This window comes from Melanerpes formicivorus, unplaced genomic scaffold (genome assembly GCF_026170545.1).
Source record: "Melanerpes formicivorus ecotype bairdi unplaced genomic scaffold, bMelFor1.0.p_v2 SCAF_7, whole genome shotgun sequence".
NCBI classification, from domain to species: domain Eukaryota; kingdom Metazoa; phylum Chordata; class Aves; order Piciformes; family Picidae; genus Melanerpes; species Melanerpes formicivorus.
In genome coordinates, this window is record NW_027142359.1 from 13043405 (window position 1) to 13054437 (window position 11033).

Below are 11033 nucleotides of genomic sequence, written 5' to 3' on the forward strand. Positions count from 1 at the left end.
TACTGTTCACTTTAATATAAACCTCTTAAAATTCTATTGAAAATTTCACTGAAATCCAGTTGACAAAGTCGCCTGAGATAACTTGAGGCACAAAAAAGGCATCAGAGGAATAAAAAATGCAGACCTTCTATATCATGATTTGTTATTGATTCAAACCCTTAGTCTCATTTTGACATCTTCTCAGTTAATTAAGGTCAAAATGAAACAGCCGTGCAGACTTCAAGAGAATTTAATTTCTAAGAAAAGCAAATTTTTGTTTCAAAGTAACAGCAAGAGTTAACAAAGTAACAAGCCATAGCTATAGCCTGTACATTGTAGAGGATGCATTTAAGAGAGGATAAGCACGCAGAACATAAATTCCAGCTCATGCCACTTCTGCAAATCAGACCTACTAACAGAACTGATAGGATGAGAAGAAACATCCACATGATTATTTGGTACAAGTCACATAACAAAGCTATAGTGACACATGAATCAAAATAGAAAGTGGTACCAATAATATTACACTGTAAGCTTCACCTGAACAATCCTGTTTCTCATGAAGAACCTTCTGACCTTTTGTGATGGTTTCTTTGGGAGAATTTCTTGGACCAAGACATACAGACATACAATAACCTAACAAGTTTATTAAAAAGGCAGTTTGATCCAACTGCAACTGAATTAAATTATAAGCTATACTCTAAAAGCAGGACACAAAAGTCTTATCACCAGCTACCTCTCAAATGGAAAATCAATGAGGCATGAGTCACACTGGATAAAATTATGTTAACTGGCCCATCTTTGCCTCTATATCCCTGCAAAAGATTCCTTCTCTACACTCAGAATTTTGATAGGAGAGAAAAAAACAACCCTTCATACAATATAGGAAGTTTCAATAAAAATGCTTTTGGGCTGTAATTAACCTGGGATATTTTTCAGATCATGAGTGACATAACTGAAATTAATTAGTATTAACTAGAAAACAATTACCTAGACATTACTGGGGTGTGGGATTTTTTGTGGGGCAGTCATAAAACAACAACAAAAACAGCTGTCTGCATCTTAATATCAAGACAGCTGATGATAATTTGAATGGTCCTGACAACAAACTGTGCCACATAAAACAACGCTAAAATATAGAAGACTCCTGAGAATTTGGAAAAATTCTCTTTAGTTCAACAAGAAATAAGACCTTAAAATAATTACATGTCAAGAACCATACTGAGGTAAGACATAGAATCTAAAAAGTCTTGAAATAAACTGCAAAGTAGGAAAAGAGATCTGAAAAAGACAAACTTCACTTTGGGTAGGGGGTGGAGTGGGGGGGGAAGTGGTGGCTGGGATGCTTTATTAGGAATAAGCCATCATATAAAAGGTTAAATGTTTCTCATTGTCCTTTTTAGCATTGGCTGGAAGATCGAAGGTATGTGAAGAACCTTTTCCATCTGAAGTATCTTAGGAATACTCTTAACAGTAGATCAGTGGATTCCCAATTATATGATCCAGAGAAACTCTAAGCTGACCTCAGTGAAACGATGTAACTACACTTTGTTGTTAGAAACCACTTCCTCATAGATGGATGTAAAACTACACAAGCCTGTATGAAAGGCAATTGCATTACTGCAGCCTCTACAACAATACTCTGAATAATTATTTTTGCAGCCTTTCTGTATTTATCAAAATACACTGGATAAAGCAGAATTTCCAGAAAACGGACACAATAAACACCATGAAATAAACCCAGAAAATTAGTTTTTAACAATAATAAAATTGTAAGCTTTCAAGGGCTATTTTGCCTATTTTCCCTAAATAAATAGCCAGAAAAACTGCAGATGGAGGTCTCAAAAGACCATAGAATAGAATAGAATAGAATAGAATAGAATAGAATAGAATAGAATAGAATAGAATAGAATAGAATAGAATAGAATAGAATAGAATAGAATAGAATAGACCAGATCAGACCAGGTTGGAAGAGACCTTCAAGATCATCACGTCCAACCCATCATCCAACACCATCTAATCAACTAAACCATGGCACCAAGCACTCCATCAAGTCTCCTCATAAACATCGTCAATGGTGGTGACTCCACCAACTCCCCGGGCAGCCCATTCCAATGGGCAATCACTCTTTCTATGAAGAACTTCTTCCTAACATCCAGTCTAAACCTCCCCGGCACAGCTTGAGACTGTGTCCTCTTGTTCTGGTGCTGGCTGCCTGGGAGAAGAGACTATCTCCTGCCTGCCTACAACCTCCCTTCAAGTAGTTGTAGAGGGCAATAAGGTCTGCCCTGAGCCTCCTCTTCTCCAGGCTAAGCAACCCCAGCTCCCTCAGCCTTTCCTCAGAGGCTTGTGCTTCAAACCCCTCACCAACTTCATTGCCCTTCTCTGGACACGTTCCAGCAAGTCAACATCTTTCCAAAACTGAGGGGCCCAGAACTGGACACAGTACTCAAGGTGTGGCCTAACCAGTGCAGTGTACAGGGGCAGAATGACCTCCCTGCTCCTGCTGGCCACTGTTCCTGATGCAGGCCAGGATGCCATTGGCTTTCTTGGCTGCCTGGGCACACTACAGGCTCATGTTCAGCCTCCTGTCAAAAAGTCCCCCCAGGTCCCTTTCTGCCTGGCTGCTCTCCAGCCACTCTGATCCCAGCTTGTAGCACTGCATGGGGTTGTTGTGGCTGATGTGTAGAACCTGGCACTCGGATGTGTTAAATCTCAACCAGAACATGTGGTTAGCTTCCCTTTTCCTGAAGCTTAGCTTTTGAGGAAATATCCAAAGAACAGTGCTGGTGGCATAGCAAAGCACAGAAACATTGTCACATCTTTTCAAATAACAATAGAGTAGGTTACTAAAAAAAACAATATAAGCATATATACCTAACCAGCAAAACTCACTGCTAGCCATATTCTGCCTTTCAGAGACACTTAAAGAGAAAGCACATGTAAATTAAAAGAAGGTAGTGGGTGGAAGAGAAAACAGGTACAAATACATTTTAACTTTTTTGAATGGTTAATAAAATACTATTTTTCAGGTTGCCACAAAAATTCTATATGCTTGGAAACAGACAAAAACAAACAAACCCTGGCATCTATTGTAACGTTAACAGATTTCCATTCCAAGTCTTTTAGTCAGTCACTGCCTATACACTCCCCTTGTTCACTCCACGCAGAACACTTCTCCAAACTTCAGGTTAAATCAGTCTTTCCCACACAGTTCTGCCTGACAACTTCTTCTCAGTTACAGCTCTTCAGGTGGAGCTTAGGGAATAGGTGCCTCTTTCTCTGCCTAGTACTTAAGCCTTTGTACCCTGCATGAGATACTATGACCCTTTATAATGCTCTACAGAAAAAAAAAAAGCCTCTGTACTGCAGTGACACATGTAAGGAAAATCCCTGGAAGACTTAAAATATTGAGAAAGGAATACACTAGTTTTCTGACATCACTCTAATACAGTGAGTTAAGTGTGTGCATTCTTCCTTTACTGATTTTCAGAAATATTATTAACAGCTTTGATATTGTATTTATTTAATCAAAATAAAGTATATCAAATCATCAGAACAAACTTCCACCATGTCTGGCTGCAGTTGCGACTGTATGTAAGCAAACATTGCATCAGGAACCAAAACCAGTGCCATGTCAGCTGCCAACAGTTTGTTTCTCAATGGTTTAGCGACCAATTTCCCATCAAATACAGCAAACAGAAAGATGATACCTTGTGAAGTTAAAGTACGTAGAAAGTTAAATCCATGTTATTGGTGAGATGAAAAAAATGCCCTAAGTGCCGAATTACAGTTAGGCAATAATAGACTGAAAACATTTTATCTAAATCATCTACTCTTTTCAAGTATTAAGAATGTTGATATAATTTCACTTTAGCCCTTTCCCTAATTAGTGAGCATCTACATACAGGACAGAGTCTATCTTTCATTCATTCATAAGCCCAAAGCAGCTTTCTCAAATTTAAAGAATCAGAAATGCTTGAACAAAGTCACATGAAATGTAGGCACTTGATTGTTAATAAAATAGTGTAAAATAATTAATTAAAATTACTTTGTTTCAAAATACAGTTTTAACAAACTGTCCAGCACTTTTAACTCAAAAAGCCTTATTTCTGTCAAGGTTAGTTCTTCCAATTTAATAAAATATTATTAAATCACCTAAGAAAAAAACCTCAAAGGAGAAATTTTGTTTTAAACTAGTACAGAAAGGATTTGTTTCTATTCGGGCTTTTCCATATTGTGACTATTATGCAGCACTGGGCATGAAAGACTGAAATCTATTTTACAATTCATGGAATACAGACCATTTCAAAATAACATCCTATTTATGTAATACTCTTCAGGACCCTGAAAATACTTTTAAAGTGACAATAATCCCTCAAAATACATCTCTCAGATAATAACTGTTATCACTGTTTCACAGAAAGGTGAAGTTGCATGATTTGTTCTGTTTCAGAGCCTGGAATGCTCCTGATTGCCAGAACCTAGACTTAATCTTTTGAACAGCTCTTCAACAAAGTCTTCTGAAAGGTTTTGACTCTAGCTCAGTTTATTTCTGTTGGATCATAAGAACACATAATGGTAAGTCAAAGATATTAAATCTACAAGGAAGACCCTATTATAAAGTAATTTTCAACATAACATCACAGAAGAGTTTAATAAATGTGCTATTAAACTTTAATATTTTGATAATTTATTTTTTGATAATTTATTTTTTAGACTAAATCTTTGTATAAACTGTCACATCATTGATTTCATGGACATTTGTGCTCCACCATTAAGTCTAAAATTTTTAAAAATTATAAAAAGTCAGAAACATCTAATGCTGACAAGTCATCTTAACTCTTGTGCCAAGGACACATGAACTATGCCTAAATCATATCTAATAGGAGGTCATTTTCTAGAGACCTTTTAGCATTATCACCCTCAGATATTTAACCCTGTGATTATCCACCCATACACCTGGAAAGTTTCTCCTAACATCAAAATCTCCTCTTGTGCTCTTTAGAACTATTCTTTCTTATCCTACCCAGACACAACAGTTTATTACATTCTTCTCTATAGCAATCTTTAACATATTAGCAGCCTATTATTATGTCTCCCCATCTGTTCTATAGACTACACAAGAGCAATTCTTTCAGCCTTCCTTAATGGTCATTATTACAACTCTTCATTAAATACTCTTCAACTGGTCCAAATCTGAGGCCTCACAATGAGTACTACAGAAGAATTTCGTATCTTAACACTCAAAACCAATCCTCTTCCTATATCCCAGTATGACTCATTTTTTTATAGAACTGTCATGACTCCTTTGTGTTCATTTTGCGATACAGCTGCATATTTGCAGAACTGCTGCCCAGCCAGCTGTTTCTCATATTTATTGTTGCTACTCAAACATACTATTTTGTGTTTCTCTTTAATGAACTGCATCCCATAATAGTTCAAGTTATTCATCCAATTTGTCAAGACCATTTCACACTCTAGTGCCTGCATTCCCTCCCAGATTTATACTGTCCAGGCAGTTAGTAAATCTGCTTTGTTTCTATCATCCAGGTCACAAACCAAAAATACTAAAAATAGGATTAAATTTGGAAAATACACCTGCACAATTCCACTCAATGCATATCTTCAATTTGAGATTCCTTAAAGCATTTAATTAACAACTAACTAAGCAGCATGGGAAATCATCTCTGACAGTATCTACTTTTGGTGTTTCTAGAGTCTTTAGCTGTGGAGATAAGATTCTTAACTTTGATGCTACTTGTACAGAGTATCATCCAAACACAAATATACAGGGGAGACTTAACCACTCACCTCTCCCCTTCACATAATTTGTACTGCATTGAGCTGCACAGCTCCTTCATTTTTGAATATAGGCTACATCCCTGTGTTTTTTTCCTATACTACAGATACTAGAGAGACACTTCAGTACACAAAACAATCTCACTAGCTCTGCAAAATTCAGATCTCATGTACATACATACATGTATGTACATGAGATCTGAATATATATACATATATATATACAAACACCAATAAAATAAAAGCAGCAAAAAGCAGGATGTACCATTTTTGTACCAACAGGCAAACTCTCAAGAACACTCATTCTGTTTTGACTTTTGCACTTTTGTATTTTCTAACTAAAACAAGTCTAAACAACGTCAAAATCACTATACTTTTGGGACACAAACCAGGTGTTTCTCATGACAAAGATGTAAGAGTCTGACAAAAACCCACTGCACTACTAATGACACATTCTTTACAAGGTAAGCTTTTACCATTCTTAAGACTAGTTGGTCTGGCACATGTACACCCACTCATCAAAACAAATACTTGTGCAGAAATACTGTATTTAAGTCTGAGCTAGTAAAAACATCTTTAAAATCTTGGACAATCAAATTGTCTATCCTGCCAGCATTCATATTCCTGCGTCCTATGATGAGGCTCAACAGACCTTAAAAAATAGGGTGCAGCTAATGGCAATCTCATCACCAAAAAATTAGGTAAAACTTTAACCATGAGTTGCTGAAACAAGCAACACAGAGAGGAACTTCATCATCAGAGGTTAAGGGCCAAAGACCGGACTAACTGACCTTTCTGTATTTCTACATTTAACTGAATTCACTATAAGTACTAACAGTTATTTTAAGTTAAGTTACTAAGCTTTTTGTCTGATGATATAAAAAACCCTATTGTTATTGGCAATTTGTCGGCATAAGGAAAAGCAGTTAAATGGAAACTGTTAACTAATACTCTAATTTTCAGCACAAACTGTAAAAATTGTCAACCTATGCTACAAACCCAAACCCAATTATTTTGATTACTAAGCTGAACTTAGTAAGAGAATCTTGTTTTTAAGTCTTTTTTTTGAAAAAAAAGTGTCCAATAAGAAAGTCAACACACTACTTAATGTGCAGCTCTGCATTTAACTGTGGTTTACTAGTTACTCAAAACAGAAAGCTCTTCACAAAATGAAAATAAACTCTCATGATGGATCTTCTACAATCATGCAGTTTTTGAAGTGGAAGTTGTGTTTACAATGTTCTTAGATCTAGAACAATACAACCTGAAGTGTTAGAGTGTAAAGTTCTTATAATCATCATGACTTACAGTAAAGAATACTTAATTTGGAAACTAAAGGAACCAAACCAAAACAAAATCAACCACTTCCTCACTATATAAGTGAGAAATTTTCCCACTTTGTTCCCTCCTACAGAGGTGGCAGAAAATTTTCTTGTGTGAGGTTTTTAAGGACAAATTCTACAAGTATCTGTCTGGAATAACTGAAGTATGTTTAAACCAACGCTAAGGAAAGGGAACAATAGGTCTTACAGTGCTCCATTTCTAATTGTAAATGCAATGTAAATTTATGGATAGAAGCAAGTGCTGAATACCTGAAATATAAGTTCTCTTGCAAAGCTGGTTCTTTATGACCAGAGACCTGTCTGTATCAGCAGTTCCCACACAATATAAAGATTTCCATCTGTGGGGAAACCAAAACAAAGCAATACCCAATAGATTAGCCCTAAAGACTTTAAAGAGAGCTTTTCAAACGTGAAGGACTTTAAAACAAGAACAACACTGCAACTGGAAGTAGGGCAGACTGAAAAGTCTTCTGTTCCAACTTCCAGAGAACTTTTAGAAACATTAAGAAAACATTTATTTCCCTTATCCAACAAGGTGGTAAAAGAACAGAGACTTTCTGCCTTGTATCAACCAGAAAAATTTTACTAAGTAGATGTCAGCCTAATCAAAATACCTAGAATGATCTGGAACTACCAGAAACAAAGATCTTTCAGTTTCTTAAAAATATAGGGAGTGAGGTCTTAACTTTATGTGAGACTATGGACAGCAGACTGAAATCTCACTACGTAAGTATGTTAGATACACCAGTATTTATCAGAGCAGTCACATGATATTGCACTGTAGAACAAAAGCCCATACTAGGATGCATTCCCTAATTTTGTGAAATAGAGATCCAGTTATTTTTGCACGTTAAATCTGTAACAGCACTGAGATCAAAAGCCCTATTCACTATTTCCCTTTTTTCAGAAATGTTAAAAATTATAAGGCAAAGCATATGATTGACCTTCAAGTAAATAAGGTTTTTAAAACAAACTCATAGTAATTATACATTTAAGAATATGTAAAGCACAGGAAAAATAATTTCAGTTAATAATGGTACAACTGAGAATTGCAACTACCTATACTGGACTAAATAACTAGATACATAAATTATCAATAGTATTTCAATTTAAGGTCATAACTACTGCTCCTTAATGGCGTACAGCATGCACTGTGGAAAAGTCCTTCACAAAAAGCCTTACTAGAAATTAAAGTCAGAGAGTGTTTTTATGAAAAGACTATGAAGATGCTGGAGAAAGCCTGCAATCAAAGTTTTTCAGGTTCTGAATAACTTGCTAGAAGTCATGTTAAAGTAAATTACTAACTTTTAACCCCTTCTATGGCAATGGCAGTTTAATGAGTGACTTCAATTGGGTGAAAATTTCACTCAACAGATATTTTTTAAAACATTTCTGCACACGCTTTTAAAAGAACTGCATTTTTCTGCCCTGCTGTTTAACTCACCATCTTTTTCTTCATTAAACGAACTTTTCTCCACTTCTGATTAAGCAAACATTAATGTTATTAATCTCTAACTACTGTAAAAGATACTTGAAAACAAACTGCAACTGTAACTTCTCGTTTTCTGAAGTTATTATACTTGGTTATGACAATAAGCAAACTTTGCTAACCCCAAACCTAACAGTCCCTACTGGATAATCACTCCCTGTAGCAGCTGGAGGGACGTGGGGGATGACATAATATCTAACAAGAGAAATACAGCCCAAAAGAATACTCTGAAAAGGTAGCAAAAGTTAGTATTTAATATGAAGTTTAGTGTGCACTTGAAGCATCACCTTAAAACCCTCAGTAAATTGTCTCTGTGTTATTAGTACAGTAATAACTGTATCAATGGAAATAATGCAAATACACTTGCACCACTGAAGAGCCACTACAATTTGTTTAACAACAACTGTGAATGCATTTCCAAAATACAGATTGGAACATCAAAGCCTTAGGAACTTATTCTTTTGTAAAAATTTAGTATTGCTTATGTAGCAGCCTAAACCCTAAGTAGTAAAATGCAGAGTTCGTTACAAGATTACAAAAACTGACAATGTTCCTGAATAATCAGGGACAAAAGAGAAGACACCATAAGGAGATGGAGAACCATATGCTCCTCCTTAAGAGAGATCAGGACTATGAGACAAAGGCGATATTGCTGAGTTGGGATGTCTGAATACTAATGGATTTTTTCTCCACATACAAGAGAAAACCAAATTATATTTCACAAGTTTAGGATATAATGGGACATATAGCCTCGAGATCTGATTTGTGATGTTTTATGTGTCTTTGGATCCCTATATCCTTTAACATCAGCGTTCCCACAGGGTTGGCACAGTTTAGGTTCAACGGCAGAAACCTGGTAAGTGCAGAAGTAATAACATGGGACAGCCGTGAAAAGCAAGCCGAGACAACACCACCACCATTAAGTGCTTGTAGGGCATGGCCCAGGACTACACCTTGTAGAGGAAGGGCCACAGGACCTGTGGATGTTAACACAGACTGGAAGCTGTGAGAATAATACTTAGAGGCACTGCTAAGTTATCTCTGTGAAGTTGAGCACCCTGTCCAGCAGGGGATATGGCAAGCAGCGGGGGATAATCGAGGGGGACACGCCGCCGACCCCGAGACGACGCCAGTAGCACTGCCCGCAAACCCAGCACCCGCGACTGAAGGGGCCACGGACGGAAGGGCAGCGGTGGTGCCGCGGCAGGGGCGGGTAGATGCGCGGAGCAAGCAATGGGCCCCGGCACGGGCCACGACGCTGCAGCCCGCACTCCTGTAGAGAGCCACAAGCGGAGGGGCGGGAGGGAACAACCGCCGCGCGGCCCGGGTACTACGAGGGGCAGGCGTGAGGTGATCTGAGGTGAGGCGGGGCAGGGCCGGGGCGAGGGGGGAGGAGGAAGCAGAGCGGAGCCAGTCGCGCTTCCCCGGGGCTCCCAACCCCGCCCCGCTCCCCGTGTGGCCCGGGGCGCGATAGCGGGGAGGAGGCTGGTCCCAGGGTCCCCGCCCCCCGGGCCCCCGTTACCATTACCCAGCACACCCAGCGCTGCGCCGCCATCCCGCAGCCGACCCGCTCCCACAGGGACCGCGCGATCTCGCGAGATTTCGCTTTCCCCCACCACCCCTTCGCACACCAACCCCTCCCGCCTCACGACCCGACGCGGCCCCGCGCGCGCGCACGCGCACCGCCTGCACTCAGCTCAGATCCAACATGGCGGCCGCGGCGCCGCGCACGTGCCCACAGCTCCGTCGTGTCAGGCCGGGCGCGCGCATGGCGACACACGCACACGTAACGCTCAAGCGGGGGAGGGCGGGGCCGCCGCGCAGGCGTACGAGGCGCCACTGCGGGCCAGCTGATTCGAAAAGGGCGCGCGAGATGCCACCTCCTCCCCGCACGCGCTGGTCACGTGGGGGCTTCCCCCTCATTCCCTCCTCCTCCTTCTTCTTCCCCCTCCCCTCACGGGTTCCGAACTCGGCACCATCCGGGTCCCCCTTCCCCCGGGGCCAGGCCCGCGCCCGGGCCTTCACCCTCACCTGACGCCCGCTGCTCGGCGCGACCGGCCTGCGCAGCCCCGTGCGCGGCTCGCTCCCTCCGTGCTGCCCGCACCAGGCAGCGGCGGCGGCTCCGCACAGCGCCTGCTCCCCTCAGCGCGGCGGCGGCTCCTTCCGCTTCCTTCCCCTCCCCCTCCAGCCGCTGCAGCGGGGACCCGCTCCCTGCAGCTCCGCCTGCTGGCAGAGGGAGGAGGCGGCCTGCCCGGCGTGCCCGCGGCCGTCGACCGAGGGGCTTACTGTTCCCCCCCAATGAAGGCGAGGGCTCAGCGGCGCCGTTCTTCGACATGCCCCGAGGGGAGGGTTGGCCCTGCCAGGTGGCAGGGGACATGGGACGTGCTCTAAGGGCAGGTGTCTGGCAGGACGCGCTGAGG

At 40.8% G+C, this 11033-nt stretch overlaps 1 protein-coding gene across 4 annotated transcripts in view; it reads right to left on the reverse strand.

Moving 5' to 3' along the window:
* The window catches only part of ZZZ3 (zinc finger ZZ-type containing 3), a 56810-nt gene extending 46036 nt beyond the window's left edge, over window positions 1-10774 (reverse strand). For 2 of the 4 annotated variants that reach the window (XM_068141077.1, XM_068141074.1), the window contains exon 1: window positions 10645-10774. The gene's annotated coding sequence lies outside the window, so the exon portion shown is untranslated. Of the gene's footprint in view, window positions 1-10141; window positions 10193-10296; window positions 10314-10644 lie in introns of those variants that run through there. The other 2 variants (XM_068141076.1, XM_068141075.1) reach the window with 2 other exon arrangements.
* Between the last annotated feature and the right edge of the window lie 259 nt (window positions 10775-11033).